Below are 15908 nucleotides of genomic sequence, written 5' to 3'. Positions count from 1 at the left end.
AGAGCCCGACACGTGGCATTTCCAACAGAGGCATCTCAAGCACTCAGTGAGTTACATTTGCCTGTCTGGGAACTTTGTATAATGGAATCATATGCTATAGACTCTTGTGTCTGGCCTCTTTGGCTTAACATTATGTTTGTGAGGTTCACCCACACCATGACGGGCAGTCATAGTTCGTTCTTTTTCATTGCGGCATAGTATCACCCTGTGTGACTCTTCCACAATGTAACTGCCCATTCTACTGCTGATGGATATTTGGGTAATTTCTGGTTTGAGCTAGAAGGAATAATACCATTATGAATATTCTGATATGTGTGTTTGTGTGAAATATGTTCCTATTTCTGTTGAGTTCATTCCTACCAATTGCTGGGTTATATCATGTTTTTATGTCAGCATTAAAAATTTTCCGTAGTGCTTGTCCAGATTTATACCTTGACATTAGTGTATGAAAATTTTAATTGTTCCACATCAACTGGTAGTATCATATCTTATTAATTTTAGCCATCTTAGCTCTTCTGAAGGGACTGTTTTGATACAAATTAACCCAGGCTTTGTCTAATTCTCTTGTCCCATCATTCTCTGCTTAGGTAACTATTCCTGCTTTCCTGACAGATTATGGGAGATAATTATGATTATCCTATTTAAGTCTTTCCTTATTCTTTATTTGTGGAATCTCTCTCTCAAAACTCTGCTGAAGCTTTGAGAGAAATGATTCAAGTGGACCTCTCCTGACATTTTATTGGTGGTCTTTCCCACATCTTAAAGCCAAATGATATTCACTGTCTTGTTGTATCAGTTCTCTTGGAAGATCAATAATCTCAACATCCACCACACTATAACTAAATATTAAAAAAAAAAAAAAATTCAGTGAAATTTCTCAGGTGAAAACTTTTGAATTTGGATGTTCAGAGACCTTCAGATTTAGTTCAACTTCCCCCAGTATGCTTCCTTGCTAAGCTCCTCTGTCCATGGACTTCTCTAGGCAACAATACTGGAGTGAGTTTTTATTCCCTTCTCCAGGGGATTTTCCTAACCCAGGGAATGAACCCAGGTCTCCTGAATCACAGGCAGATTCTTTACCACCTGGGACGCTGTCCTTGCTAAGGAGGAGACTTAAAAAGTAAATTTGGGACTAGCTCTCAGGATGGCAAAGAGAAAATGATCTGTACCTGTGGATATAGATGTACCTGTGGATATAGATGATGTAGTGGAAGATGCCTCCTCAAATTGCAAAAGCAAAGGAACCATCTCTATGTGTGACCCTGCTGCAATGCATGTTTTAAAGTGATTTTGTAATGTGGGAAGAGTCAAGTTACTTACCTTTCTCTGTAAAATTTCTTAATCCCACCATTTTATTTCCCTTATCCTTCTTTCCAGGGCTTTGATAAGAGTTGATAACACAGGAAAACCATTTGCTGCAGCAGTCACATCATAGTGGTGATGGTAACGATGATGATGGTGGTATAGGGGATAAGTATATCTACTCCTTGAAGATATTTTCAAATATAAAATTAACTGGGTTAGCCTGTGTAAGTTACCTAGTAGAAAGTTGTGACATACAGTGATGCTCAGAGCACAGATGTAGAGGAAACCAGGCAAGAGAGGATCAATGAAACAGACAAGATGAAATAGCAAGAGATAAGACAAGACTTCTCTGCTGTCTTCATATGCCCTTCCTGGAAGCTGTTGGTTTAAGTTTCCTTAGACTTTCTACAACGAAGTTCTGCATTGAAACTTGAGCAACTTCCTTGCAAACAAATGAACCCTGACTTGAGTAGTCCCTTTAGTAGACATGTCATACATTACAGTAGTTTTTGTGACCCTCTTGTCTCTACAGCTAGATTATAAAATCCTCAAGGGCAGAGATGTCGCTAATACGTTTTTTTGTACTCTGCCTTGTACTTAGCCCAGAGTTGGGAAATGTCATGTTATCCTGCTGATTAAGTCCATTAAGGATTCAGGTTGCATAACTCTCCTAATGGGAAATAGAGAATAAATTCTGCAAGTGAGTTTAATGTTCAAGAAAAGCATCAACAGCAAATGTAGCTGCCCTTTGGCCATGCACAAAATACAAGGGAGAGAGTGGTCTTTTTCCAATTCTTTGTGAATAACTCTCAAACTAAATTCCCACCTCAGGGGCAGGATGCTCTGTGCACAGATAGATTTTTTTTCCCCCGACTTGAATTGAAACCACCAGCTGAGTTGAAGGATCCACACTGGGGCAGGTAGTCTAGAGAGGGGACACAAATAGTTTCAATGGAACTTTAAATCTATCCAAAGTAAGCATCATCTTGGAATACAGAGGCATCTACTCAACGGATCATTATGGCTTTGGCTACAAATTCCACGTAAAAGGATATTTATAGAGAGATCCGCCTCTCTAAAACTTGGTTTGTTGACTAAACTGTATTTAGGGCCAAACTCTGATTCACTGTTTTAAGAGTCCCAAACTAACCAAATGGGAGGGATATACTTTGCAAATACATCTCTGTTCACATAGACAGAAGAGAAATAGTGCCAAGTACTGGCAGGGGGATATCACAGTGCCTCTCAGCTCCATGATACACTTCAGTATCTTAGGATACACTTCAGTAAAAAAAGCCCATCTGCATGTTCCAGTGGATTAATGAATATGAGTGTGTGTTCAGCTATTGATACTAGGACAAGAATTAAATCTTAGGACCCAGAATCGAGTGCTATTACTTCTTTAATAAACAGAATCAAGTATGTTATCAAAATACTTATGATTATAAAATGTTTTTTTTTCATCTGGGAAAGGTGATTTTTCATCTAAAGCATCCTTTCAATCTTGTTCTAACTCCTACAGACAGATTCTAAGAGCTATCATGAGAAAATAAAGACATTGTCCAGAGCCTGGGCTTAGGGCCTTTGGTAGGAGCTGGGGTATAAAGAAACTCTTAAATTTCTCTGCCTTACATCTCTGAACTTATGTGTTGCCCATCTGAAGCATTTTGGAGGGGCAAGACTTGGTCAATGAAATGTCCCATTCACTCTTTTGAAACAAAACACCAAGAAGAGATGGAAAAGAGCCCCAGTGCACTGGTTACCAAACTTTGCTGTACATTAGAGTCAACTGGGGATCTTTTAAAAATTCTGACATCCAGCTCTCTCTCCTAGACATTTCGATTTCACTGGCCTAGGGGGTGATTTGGGCATGGGGATTATTAACAGCCTGGTCTATTTTAAAGACCCCAGTAGGCTAGTCTATTTAAAAAGGCCAGAAAATGAGTAAATGAATGTGTCAGTTTCAGTTTATTTTAAATGTTGAGTGAGCACATACTGTGTGCAAAGCTGTATGCTATGTTCCAGCAATACAAACAGAAATAAGAAAATATATCCCCACTCCTATGGAACTCAGTGGTAAGAGACCAGTTAGATGGACAAAAAAGTTCAATTACAGTTACAGCTCAGCTGAATACAAAATAGTGTGGTATATACAAAATCAGAAATTGGTCCAAAGAAGAGAAAAAGAGAAGGGAATGAGGGAATATTTTTCAGAGGAGTTTTCATGATATACTATATCAAGTGATTAGTATTTCTGAAACTTTAAAGACTAAGGGAAGTACACAGAATATGGGTTGTAGGAAAGATCTCATTTATGGAGTGTTTTCTATGTTGCCTTTAAAACATGGCTTTTCATGGGTGCAACCAACATCTGTGAATATGAGTATTCTTAGTAATGGTCCAACATAAACCAGCAGAATGATTTATCCTTCTTGTCTGCTTTCCATCCTTCTTTCCTTCCCTCCTTTCATCCGTCCTCTGACATGCATACCTGCCCACTTACTGAAAGAACCACCTACAACTTTGTCTTCTGTTGTTTAAATGAATCACAGTTTTTGGAAACAAAAATGACAACCCTTGATCTTGCTTTCAATTTATTAATACCCTAGTTAACTTGCATTTCACTGATGATTCTTGTGGACATTACTCTCATATAATTTAATTTCCTTCTCCCATTTGGAGTAGTATGGATGTGTTGAAATAAAAGCAACATGTTTCTTTGACCTCAAAATAATACTTAAAAGGTAAAAAATGAGACAATAACAACTACAATAGTCACTATTAACCACAATTTGCTGCAAATTCTCAAAACTAGACCTGAAGTAAGTAACAGAAATTTAAAAAAAAAATACAAAACAAAAAAATGGCTGCTTTCTGATGGAGATGTAAATGACAATGGCATGATGTCAGATAAGCATTGCTCTTAAATGTTACTGTGGGACTTCATTAGTGTGATGGGGAGTGGGGAGGGGTAACAACTTGATCCCCAGAAATAGACAATGCCATTCAAGATTCCAGAGTATAATCTTTATCTTTGCTTTGGCTTTTATCTTTAGGGAAAGTATTAACAGACAACAAGTATTTTGATTAATTCATTTTGGGTAAAGCAGAGCCTTTTTATCCATGACAAGTCTCATTAGTCATTGCAGCAGCAGCATTTGAATTCTTTTGAATTGCTTCACGTGTATTTACCATTCCTCTGTCATGATCTGGTTATTGCTAAGACTAAATTGCTATTAATAGTCAACACTTTATTTTTAAATTGAACAAGCTAATATTATCAGCCCATAATTTTCTGGGTTTACACTGAATCTATTACCATAATCAAGTTAATAATATTTTAAATGAATGTTTACTTCTTATTACTTTGTGTCACAAAATACAATTAGATGTTGTCTACATACAAACGGTTTAGGAGTATTTACTCTACAAATGGCTTTACATGAATCTGTTGTAAGAAAGAGTTTAACTTCTTTAGCATTGTCCAATGAGTCAGAATTCAGTAGTGTTGCTCTTTCTCATGACACTCAAAGGATTCGCTTCATCTTCTCATGCCCCTTCAGTTTCTCTTTACCATTGTCACACGCCCGACATCTTTCTCCAACTTAATGTCTACTGTGTTTTTTTCTTCTCTGGCTGCCTATCACTAATGGATTGCTCTTTAGGCTAATCAAGGAGCAGAGAGAACAAAGGATCAGCAGATGTGTAAAATGGCATGCATGTGTTTCCTACTTCCTTGGACGAGTCCTAATTCCTTGGAAGTTAAGTGGTTCTATCTGTGATCTACCCACTTGACATAATGTGTTATTGAAAGTTCCTCGGGTGTGATTCTATACATTTATCATGAAGAACAGATATAAGAGTTGATTTCTTATTTGAATTATCTGAGTATCCAGCAATTTTTTTAATCAGAAAATCTTCATTATTCATAAAACTTCCCTCATCTGATCTCATCTGTTTGCTGCAGTTCTGAAAGTGACTCTCTATTCAGGTCTGATAAACTCTTGAATTAGGATATTAACCAGAAAAGGTTGTACATCTGATCCCATGTGGTCCAATTAGTGTTCAACACAGAAAATCTCAAATAGTTACAGGTTGCAGTATCAGAAGCCCTAATCATTTAACTTACGGGTGTTAAAGTTGCTACAAACTTTGTAAACCAGATTGTCCCTGTGGCTCTGATAATGGTGTCAAGGATATGCTGTATTAATGGTGGAGATGGTAGAGACAGTAGCTATGAGTAATGTGATGAATTTTGTCAATTAGCACCCAGCATCCATTCCCACCTTTTAAAATGAGATTTATGATGCTCCAGTGACTTGAGGGTCAAAAACCAGCTTCCCAGACTCCTTTGAGGCTCTAGGGTTCTGGGTGCTAGTTATGTTTTGCCAATTAGACACTTGTGGATGAGATTTGAAAGCAGCCAAGGCTGAGGCCATCATCTTGCTACTGTTTCTGCTGCTGAGAATGGGCACAGAAATTAGTGTGTGGAAGGGCTGTGGCTGTTAGACTCAGCCTCATGGTGGTTTGGTGGCAGCAAGAGCTCCCTGACCTGTGGCGACAGCAGCTACAGTTTTGTGGCCTTGTCTTCCAACCCACCACTCCACACCACCCCTACTAAGAATTGTGCAAGGAACTAATCTCCTGAGCTGAATACCATTCTGCTTGGAGTCCTGGGTTACCATTGCCTGCTGCCAACCTTGACTAGTAGAAAAATAGTGGTACCAAAAAAAAAAAAAAAGCTACAGTTTCTAGAGTCTTTACTAAATGCCAGACAAATTGAGTCTCAGTGAGATGGGCAGCTTGTACAGGGTCACAAAGCCAGTGAGCGGCAAGGCCAATTTTTGAATAGGAGTCCCTCTGCAAAACTAGTAGGTAAGGGGCAGATATGGCAATAAGCCAGCTTCTATGAAAAATTTTGCTGAAGGACAGGGAAGCCTGGCATGCTGCAGTCCCTGGGGTTGCAAAGAGTTGGACACGACTTAGCTTCTGAACATCAACCTTAGGGTGAGATGATTTGAGAGAATAGCATTGAAACATATACATTACAATATGTAAAATAGATTGCTAGTGGGAGTTTGATGTATGAGGCAAGGAACCCAAGCTGGTGCTCTGTGACAGCCTGGAGGGGTGGGGTGGGGAGTGGCACATGTACGCTTATGGCCGATTTGTGTTGCTGTATGGCATAAACCATCACAATATTGTAATTATCCTCCAATTAAAGTTAATTTAAAAATTTAATCAATTTCCAAGTGCTGAGGCAGTTTCTAAAAGCTAAATATAAGACCTCTGATGTCACTGCCGTAAAAGAACACAAGCACACACCTTGAGTGAATCAGATAGAATTTGTGCAGCCTTGACTTCTTACAGGAAGAGTTGCATCCCTGAAGCAAGCCCCACATCAGCCGGCACCACTGTAGTGATCATCAGGTGTGGATGAAGAATAGTTCTTTAGCCCATGGCATTCATCCCTAATTTTGTGTTTTGTTTTGTTTTTTTGTATTCCTCATCACAACGCTGAAAGGAAAATTATTGTCTTAATGGATCAGGTTTCATGTTTCAGATCCTCTTGAGGCTGTATATTTTTTCAGAAAGTTTTTTGTATTTCTAAATCTTTCAGAAGCAGACTCTGAAAAGACAGAGTGTATCATTTGGCTGAGTCGTTCAGCATTTTGGAGCCTAGCATAAAACAAAAGATAAGACAGAAGGGCAGTAGGGCAGGAAGTAGCCCAGCTTCCCGTGGTCAGCAGACCCCGAGAACAGGTACCAGGACTGAGAGCACTACCCTTTCCAACAGTGACCAGCCGGCAGGGAGACGTGACACGGGGGTCTCGGGATGCTCCGGTGAAAGACTGGAGGTGTTTTACCTGCAGAGGTGTGACTCTAGGGGCTGAGCAGGAGGGACTGAGGCATCACGAGGAAGACAAAGGAGTCTAGACACTAAAACTCAAGTGGAAGTTGCAGAGACGGGGAAAGGGTTTTCTAGGAAGAACTGCCCGGAAGAAATGGGGGGGCTCCATAAAGCAGCTTCGCTGCTGGGGGTCCTGTGAGGGGTGTACTGAATGGAAGCTACAGCTGGGATCCAGCTGGACCGGAGGGAGTGGAGATGCCTTCCGACTCTCAGGGAAGGAGCTGCTCCTTTCCTTTCTGTAATAACTCATGGCTCTGGAGGCAGCCAGTTTTTAAAATTGGAAAGTAGTTGCTTTGCAATGTTCTGTTAGTTTCTGCTATACAGCAAAGTAAATCATCTATACGTGCGCATATATCCCTTCCCTCTTGAGCCTCCCTCCCTGCCCCCCAAATCCTGCCCATCTTGGTTATCACAGAGCACTGAGCTGAGCTCCCCGTGTTATACAGCAGCTTCCCGTAGTTCTATACTTTACACATGGTAGTGTATATGTCAGTGCTGCTCTCCCAGTTTGTCCCACCCTCCCCTTCTCCCCCTGTGTACAAATGCCCGTTCTTTATGTCTGCGTCTCTATTCCTGCCTTGGAAATAGGTTCATCTATATACCATTTTTCTAGATTCCACAAGGGTCATTTGTAGCAGCAGCCACTTTGGATCAAAATCCTAGTGCCCCCGTTTACTTGCTAGATTGTTGTAATTCTACACTTCAGTTTCTCCATCTGTGAAAAGGATGCTAGAACAGTGCCTCCCTCATTGGGGGTAGGTGTTGAAATCAAGTAATTTAATTCAGATCAAGTAGATTAATCTACTTACTCTTACTGGCTCTATGGTGACTGACATCGCAGCTCCCAGACAAGTCAATGGGAGGAAGTACTCCTAGACCCTCACGCTAAAGAACCAGGAGGGCTCAGGGACCACGTGGCAAACTGTTACCATCATCTGGCCTGGCCTCCCACTGGCTTTCCCAACCCTCAGGAGAGAATCTAACTTTCTTAAGGTCCTCATTTCAAAATGTCCAAGCAGCTGCTGTGTTTCCAAAAATGGGACCATGTGGGCTCACACCCCTGGAGAACATTAAAGAAAAGACTTGAGACCCTGGACATTTTAGGGATCATCACCTTTGTGTGTCTCCTCCATCCCTCCTCAACTGAAGGAAGGATTAGGGAGCTGAAGTTCTGAGGGTTTTGAACTTCAAATCAGTCAGAAGATCCATTATTTTTGAAGCTCTAAAACAGAAAATGAAATTGCTTGTCTTTCTGCCTTTGCCTAATGAGAAAGGAAAGTTTCTGTAAGGTCTTGGCTTACTTTGGCTGCTTCCCTATTGGGTGTATTATGTTCAAATTTAGTTAAAGGTCACATGGTGGGCCATAAACTCCTTTAGTGAGAGGTAAATTGTAGGAAGGTCCAGATATATTTTTTTTATTAGATTTGTGCTGATTAAGTTAAAGCACATGCTCTGAACTCCCTTGGAATGAGCCATGCATTCTTCCATGCCACCTGGCTACGAAATAAACATGAAGAATTTGGCTCTGGCCTGAAGAAACCCTCAGTATTAAGGGGAATGGAGATGTATTCCACATGGAAACGTGGCAGCTTCGGGCTCTGTTTCTTTCCTCTTGCCAACCCTCTGTGTGTCTCTATTCCTTCCAGGAGAAGGAGAAATAAAAAGATCTCAACATAAATGGAAACCACCCCCCCTACACACAGACACACCAAACAGGGGATAGCAGTCACCCAACCATGTCAAATGGAACAGGGCTTGGCATGGAAAGGAAATCACTGCTTTTTAAAAGCTAAAGTTATTCATAGAAGGTGAAAGTCACAGGGCATGATTACCACATGCATCAGAAAAGAATTCCAGCTCATTAGCCAAGGCCAAAAATCAGAGTAGAGGTGGGCAGTGCAGGTCAGGGCTGTGGATACTGGCTTGTCTTTGTCTTAGGCACTAACTTGCTGAGGGGCCTCCAGAAACTTAAGCTCCTGGATTCTTCTTTTGACAAACCCAGATGACAAGTAATAACCACCATGGTCCCGTGCTGCTGAATTCATCCAATAGAGCGTTACAGAATCAGAATGCTACTTAAGAGCTGATAATTACATAGGAGAGAAGAGCATGCTGGCTGGGGCAAGGGGGCCAGGAGGTTACATTTTCATGGTTCAAGAGCTGGTAAAGAACATATGAATTACAAGCCAGTGAGAAGGACATTTTGATGATAACTTAGAAATTCTCAACTCCAGCAAAAGTGAAAGTGTTAGTTGCTCAGTCATGTCTGAGTTGTGTCTGACTCTTTGCGACCCCACAGACTACAGCCCTCCAGGCACCTCTGTCCGTGGAATTCTCCCAGACAAGAATACTGGAGTGGTTGGTTGCAATTCCCTTCTCCAGGGGGATCTTCCTGACCCAGGGATTGAACCCTGGTCTCCCTCATTGCAGGTGGATTCTTTACCAGCTGAGCCACCAGAGGCTTTAGACCAAGTAGAAATAACATCAAGGCAGCAGGATGTGAGCAGACAGCAGATTGAGGATCTCAGTGGTTTGCATGTGTCATTTTTGTTTCCAAAAGGCTCGAGACAAATGCTTTCTGAAAGGCACCAGTAAAAGACATTGGGATTTTTTTTAAAAGCTTGATTATATATTGGTGGATAGCTAATTAACAATGTTGTGATAGTTTCAGATACAGAGCAGAGTGATTCACCCTTATATATACATGTATCTGTTCACCCCCAAAGTCCTATCCAGGCTGCCACATAACACTGAGCAGAGTTCCCTGTGCTATAGAGTAGGTCCTTGTTGATTATCCATTTTAAATATAGCAGTAGATGGTTACGGAGTTCGAGATCAACTGAATACACTTCTATATTTAGACATCTGCAATTTAAGAGAGACATCAGTGGGTAGCACCAGCGCTTGTCTCCGACTTCCTTCTAGATGGATCCTAGGCACTGTGGTTAGAGCACTGATACAAATGAGCTATTTCTGAGAAACCTCAACTTCAAAGGAAATCACCCACAGCAGAGGGGCTGATGCCGTGCTGAATGAATAATGAAAAATACAATAAAGACCAGATCTGATAGGGATTTGAATTAGATGCAAGGAAAAGTATTTTTGTGGAAAATGAGATGGTAGGAGGGTTTGGGACAGATTGAAGAATTCATAACTGGAGCTGCTCACAACCTGTATCACTTAATCCCAGAAAAATTCAGGGCTCTGTGAGAAGGTAGTTAGATGAGAATGCAACATCAGGTTCTTTTCTCTGAAATTTCATGTCACCTGTGTCTTGAGAACGCCCAGCGTCCCCACTCTGTACTCTCCCAGCCTCTACCCCAGGATTGGAAAACTCTGACCTTGGTGGAGCCATTGGCAGAGATGCCACAAAGACGCTTCTTCCCTGGGAGCTGGGCACAGACCTGAGCCTTCCTGGGCCTATCCACCTCATTCACAGGATACCTGACCCAGCCGGTCCTGGGGTGTCTGCAGGCCCCTGCGCCCCTCTCCCAACAGTTGAATGGAGCCAAGTGGCTTTTCCAGTTCTGTAGCCCCTCATGCTTGGAGACTGTCTGTCCCAGGCGTGCAGCCAAGGGACCCTTGATGGACAGATGTGCCGCGCTCAAGAACTTCCCCTCAGACTCTGCCTGTCATCTCTCCACGGAGCTTGGGGGCCTCTGTTCCTTCCCCACAGGATGACTTTTTCCAGGAGGCTCCTGGGCACCCCGTGTCAAGGCCCTGCGGGGCTCTTGAGATGAACAAGCAGGCCCCTGCTGCCCAGGACGCCACCTGGCAGCCTGCCCCACCGTGGGCTTATGGGAAGATTTTCTTTAAATTTTACTTAACCTCACGTTACAGTCTTGCCTCATTTCCTTGGGGCCACTGAGCAGGAGGACCTGTCTCCCTGGAACATGCTGACATTATCTTAACAAACAAGCTGTCCAGCCGGAGCACGTGTATTGAGAATAAAATATTTTGGAGATGCTGATTGTAGGGATTTGCACAAGGCCCTTTGCCACTGTAGGAAAAGTTCTGTGACTCTGGTTACAAATCAAAGCCTGCTTGATTGCCATGCCTGCCCTTGCCTCATTCTGACTTTTTTTTTTTCCTCGTTTTTCCTTCTCTTGGATTCTGCTGCTTCTCCTCCGCTTTTGCATCTAAGCACTTTGGGCTTTCATGTTGTTTCAAGGCAGATAGAGCAGAATGTGTTGGCTTTAAAACTGTAGATGCCGCAAAACCAGCTGAGAGTGAATTGTGCAGATTAACAGAAGGAATGTGAGGAACGGGAAGACCATTCATTGCTCAGGAAATGCATGCTTGCTGAGTTTCAGAGCTTCCCTGGCCTTCACTAGGCTTGTATGTCTTCCATCATCACCCAGCCAAAGAAACTGGAATGTATGTATCCATGGAACCCGATACATACTGCAGCAAGGGCTCCATTATTCATGGGAAGATGTACAAACAAAAATAAAGACCTGGCAGTGCATTTTCATAGGGACTTCTTTTTCCTTCTAACAGACAAACCTCAACACCTCTTTGCCCTTTTTCTAAGAGATAGATTTATTTTGGAGTTAATTCCAGTGAGTAAATTATCAGCCTGGGTAGAGGAAAAAATACATAATATTTCAGTTTTATTAGACTGCTAAGGAGATTTATTTTGTCTCCTAACCGAAGATAGCCCCAGCCATTGAAAATGTCTTTCTTTATTAAAAATCCTTGTTTAAAAAACCATTGTGAACTAGTAATCAGTAGGATTGGCTCTGTTGGATAAAAAACATATTTATATCTGTATCTATATCTGCATCTTTTAAAATCTCCTTTTCTAAGTGGCTCGAAGGTGGCATGGCTGCAAACTGCCTTTAGGGCATAGGAAACCCTACGAATCCAGAGGCAGTTTTGGAAAGCCTATTTTTTTCTCTGTCTGCTGAGTATTTGTGGGGAGACAATAGAGAAGAGAATAAAAAGGCAAGCTCCTCCAAGCTCACAAAAGATTCTGTATCTCAAGATGACTCGAGCCACAGAACAATAGAAACTTTGAAATCAGTACAGCTCATTTCTGGACAACAGAGAGGACCATGGCAATAGTTCAGCATCCTGTCCTCGTTTATCTCCAAAAGGATGGATAGTGTTGCTGGAAAACAATCCATACAGGAACCCTTGAACAAACAATTACAAGCATCATAAAGCAAGCAGGTCTGGAATCGATCCCAGCAACCATTTACCATTCTCACTCTTCTTTAACTTTGCCTATTAGGTGGTTTGCGGATTCAACCTTCTGTGAGTGTTCATTTAATGGTACAGTATCAATTTCCCCAGGTAAGGGATGTGCGTGCCCGTTTTCCCTGCAGTAAAGCAAAATCTCACATCATTAAGTTGTTTTTCTCTCTGATCTACGGTTAGACTAAAATAGAGAGAGGGGGGAGGAGGGATAGATGCCTGTGTACCTGCCCCCAACCCCGCCCACAACAAAACAGAAAAAAACAAAATGCAAACAATCCTCTATGTGCCAGAACATTTCTCCCCCAGAGCAACTACTGGGCTCTAGTATGTCCCTCCTATCCTCCAGTTTCGTCTCTGAAGCGCATGGTACCCTTCCCCACACACAGAGGCACATACGTGACATACCATTTGGGCTCACAGTACAGGATTCGTCTTCCAACTCACTACCTCAGACATACATCAACAGTTAGATCTTGAAGGATGAGGACCTCCTCACTGGATCCAGCCACCCACAGACCTATATAAACTGACCACACTCTGCCACTACCTGCGCATCTTGTTGGGATATTTACCCACCTAGTTTTATTATTATCATTGGCTGCTCTGGGTCTTTGTTTGGGGTTTCCCTTGTTTCAGCGAGTGGGTGCTACTCTCTATTTGCAGTGCAAGGGCTTCTCATTGTGGGGGCTCCTCTTGTTGTGTATAGGTTCTCGGGTGCACAGGCAGTTGTGGCACATGGGCTCAGTATTGTGGCAGCATGAGCTTAGTTGCCCCACAGAATGTGGAATCTTCCCGAACCAGGGATCGAACCTGTGTCCCCTGCATTGGCAGGTGGATTCTTAGCCACTGGACCCCCAGGGAAGTCCTACCCACCTAGTTTTAACTGGAGAAGATTGTCAGCATTGCGAGAAATAAGTACAGAAACATTGGATGGTGCTTGTTTGTACAAATCATGAATTTTGAGGTGACCAGGATTCTACAGTTCCTACTCCCAGGATAAGTATTGATGGATACCTCTTGTTACTAATCGTTCAGGGTCACATGTGATCTGACCTGTGCTCACCTCAATCTCATCTCTTGCCCTCAACCTCGTTTTCCAAGCTGCATCCAGGAAGGCCCCTTTTGGTCCCATACCAAGTGTCTTCCTGCTTCAGTGCCCTTCAGCTTATTCATTCCCCAACCTGTATAATGATGCCTCTAAGTCTGTAGCCGACTCACTCCTTCTCGTTCCAATGTTAGTTGAAATGTCACGTCATCCAAGAGACTGTCTTAGACCACTGTGAAGTACCTTCCCTCATTCCATTACTTTCTGCACCATAACTCCACTAATTTTATTCTGCGGGGTAACATTCTCTGCCAGGTTGACTTATTTCACTGCATGTTTATTGTCTGTCTCTACCTGGAATATGATCTCTTTTAGTGAACCAGACCTTACAGTCTTATTTACCATTATGTTTTCAGTGCCAAAAAGATGGTTTGGAACAGAGAAGATGTAAAACGTATTTAATGAATGAATGGATTTATGAATTTATGAAACCCTATCATGTGTGAGGTATTTACCTGACTTAGCCTGTCAAGTCTCTACACAAACCTTATTGGATACATACCATTTTTATATTTGCCTTGGTTGGAACTTAGGTTTGGCTGCATATGACAGAATTTCTCAATAGGAGTGGCTTAAATAACATCAGTTCAGTTCAGCTTAGTTGCTCAGTCATGTCCAACTCTTTGCGACCCCAGGGAATGCTGCACTCCAGGCTTCCCTGTCCATCACCAACTCCTGCAGCTTACTCAGACTCATGTCCATAGAGTCAGTGATGCCATCCAACCACCTCATCCTCTGTCATCCCCTTTTCCTCCCGCCTTCAGTCTTTCCCAGCATCAGGGTCTTTTCCAATGAGCAGTGCTTCACATCAGCTGGCCAAAGTATTGGAGTTTCAGCTTCAGCATCAGTGCTTCCAATGAATATTTAGGACTGATTTCCTTTAGGAAATCAGTTGGATCTCCTTGCAGTTCAAGGGACTCTCAAGAGTCTTCTCCAAAATATTTACCTGACTTAGCCTGTCAAGTCTCTACAAAGACCTTATTGGATACACACTATTTTTATATTTGCCTTGATAGGAACTTAGGTTTGGCTGCATATAACAGAATTTCTCAATAGGAGTGGCTTAAACAACATAGAAATGGGTATTTCTCTCATGTAGAAGAAATTTAAGACTGTTAATGGGGGTTCTACTTGTCATCAGCTCTGCCGTCTTCATGTCCAGTGTGACTGCTTGGGGTCCAGCCATCACTTCTGTTTTCAGGCAAGAAACTGGAGGAAGGAATAAAATGGTAGTGCCTCCTTCCCTTTAAGAAGTTTCACGCTAGTCTGCACAACATTTTGGATTCTGTCTCATTGGTCAGAATATAGATGCATACAATATCTACTTAGGAAAGGAACTGACGAAAGTAATTAAGGGCAACAATATGCCTACCTAACTCAAATGTGAGATTCTGTTCCTAAGGAGTAAAGGAACTAACCCATTCTGCTCCATCCTTGTTGAACCTCATAGCAGGAAGGTAATGCTTCCAAAGTCACACAGCTACTGGATGATGGAGCAGAGATGGGAACCTGGCCTAAGGACACTATGTTGTTGTTGTTGCGTTAGTCACTCAGTCATTCCTGTCCAACTCTTTGCGACCCCATGTAGCCCATCAGGCTGCTCTGTCCATGGGATTCACCAGGCAAGAATACTGGAGTGTGTTGCCATTCCCTTCTCTATGGAGTCTCCCCGACCCAGGAATTGAACCCAGGCCTCCTGTATTGTAGATGGAGTCTTTTACTGTCTGAGCTATCAGGGAAGGACCTTTCGTGTGTTGGGTGAACGTGATAACCACTACACTACGGAAACATGTAAGGACATTATGTTTACCCCCAAAGCATCTAAACCTTCCCCACATACCCAGTAATGTAAGTGTTTCCCAAGTCCCTCTTGAGGCATCCTCGATGGACTAAAAAGCTAGGGTTGACAACTTCTCCCTTCTTTTTCTTTTTCCCAGAAGCCAGGGAGGATACTAGTCATTGTCAGATGTTATATGGCGCCTGCACTCACCTTACCTCTCCACTTTCACCTGATAGCGCCCTCTTCTCCTCTTTTCTTGTGTGAATACTCCCTAGTCTTAATACTACTAATGATTATAATAGTTTCTATTGAAAATTTGCTTTGATTCACTATGTACTCTGCTGAGTGTTTTATTTTTATAAAAAAATTGTTCACTCTATTCTGATAATTGAACCTATTTGAGAGCCAGGGTAATCAGGCTTAGAGTGGTTAATTTCTCCAAGTATACCCAGAATTTCACTCCAAAGTTCATTCTTATAACTAGCTTTTTCCAGTTGAAGAATCTCTTACCCTTGGATGCTTTCCTTTCCACTTTCTCCAACGTAAGCATGTTTAAAGTGCATCTTAGTGACTCAAAAGAAGTGATTGTCTGTCTTTGAGCTGCG

The 15908-nt window shown here is 42.1% G+C and overlaps 1 protein-coding gene across 2 annotated transcripts in view; it reads left to right on the top strand.

Moving 5' to 3' along the window:
• Positions 1-15908, top strand: part of MACROD2 (mono-ADP ribosylhydrolase 2) — a 2278672-nt gene that overhangs the window by 1783364 nt on the left and 479400 nt on the right. The gene's annotated exons all lie outside the window — the stretch shown is intronic.

This window comes from Giraffa tippelskirchi, chromosome 13 (genome assembly GCF_054371585.1).
Source record: "Giraffa tippelskirchi isolate mGirTip1 chromosome 13, T2T-mGirTip1v1.2.pri, whole genome shotgun sequence".
Classification (NCBI taxonomy): domain Eukaryota; kingdom Metazoa; phylum Chordata; class Mammalia; order Artiodactyla; family Giraffidae; genus Giraffa; species Giraffa tippelskirchi.
This window is presented reverse-complemented; position numbering and strand designations above follow the sequence as displayed.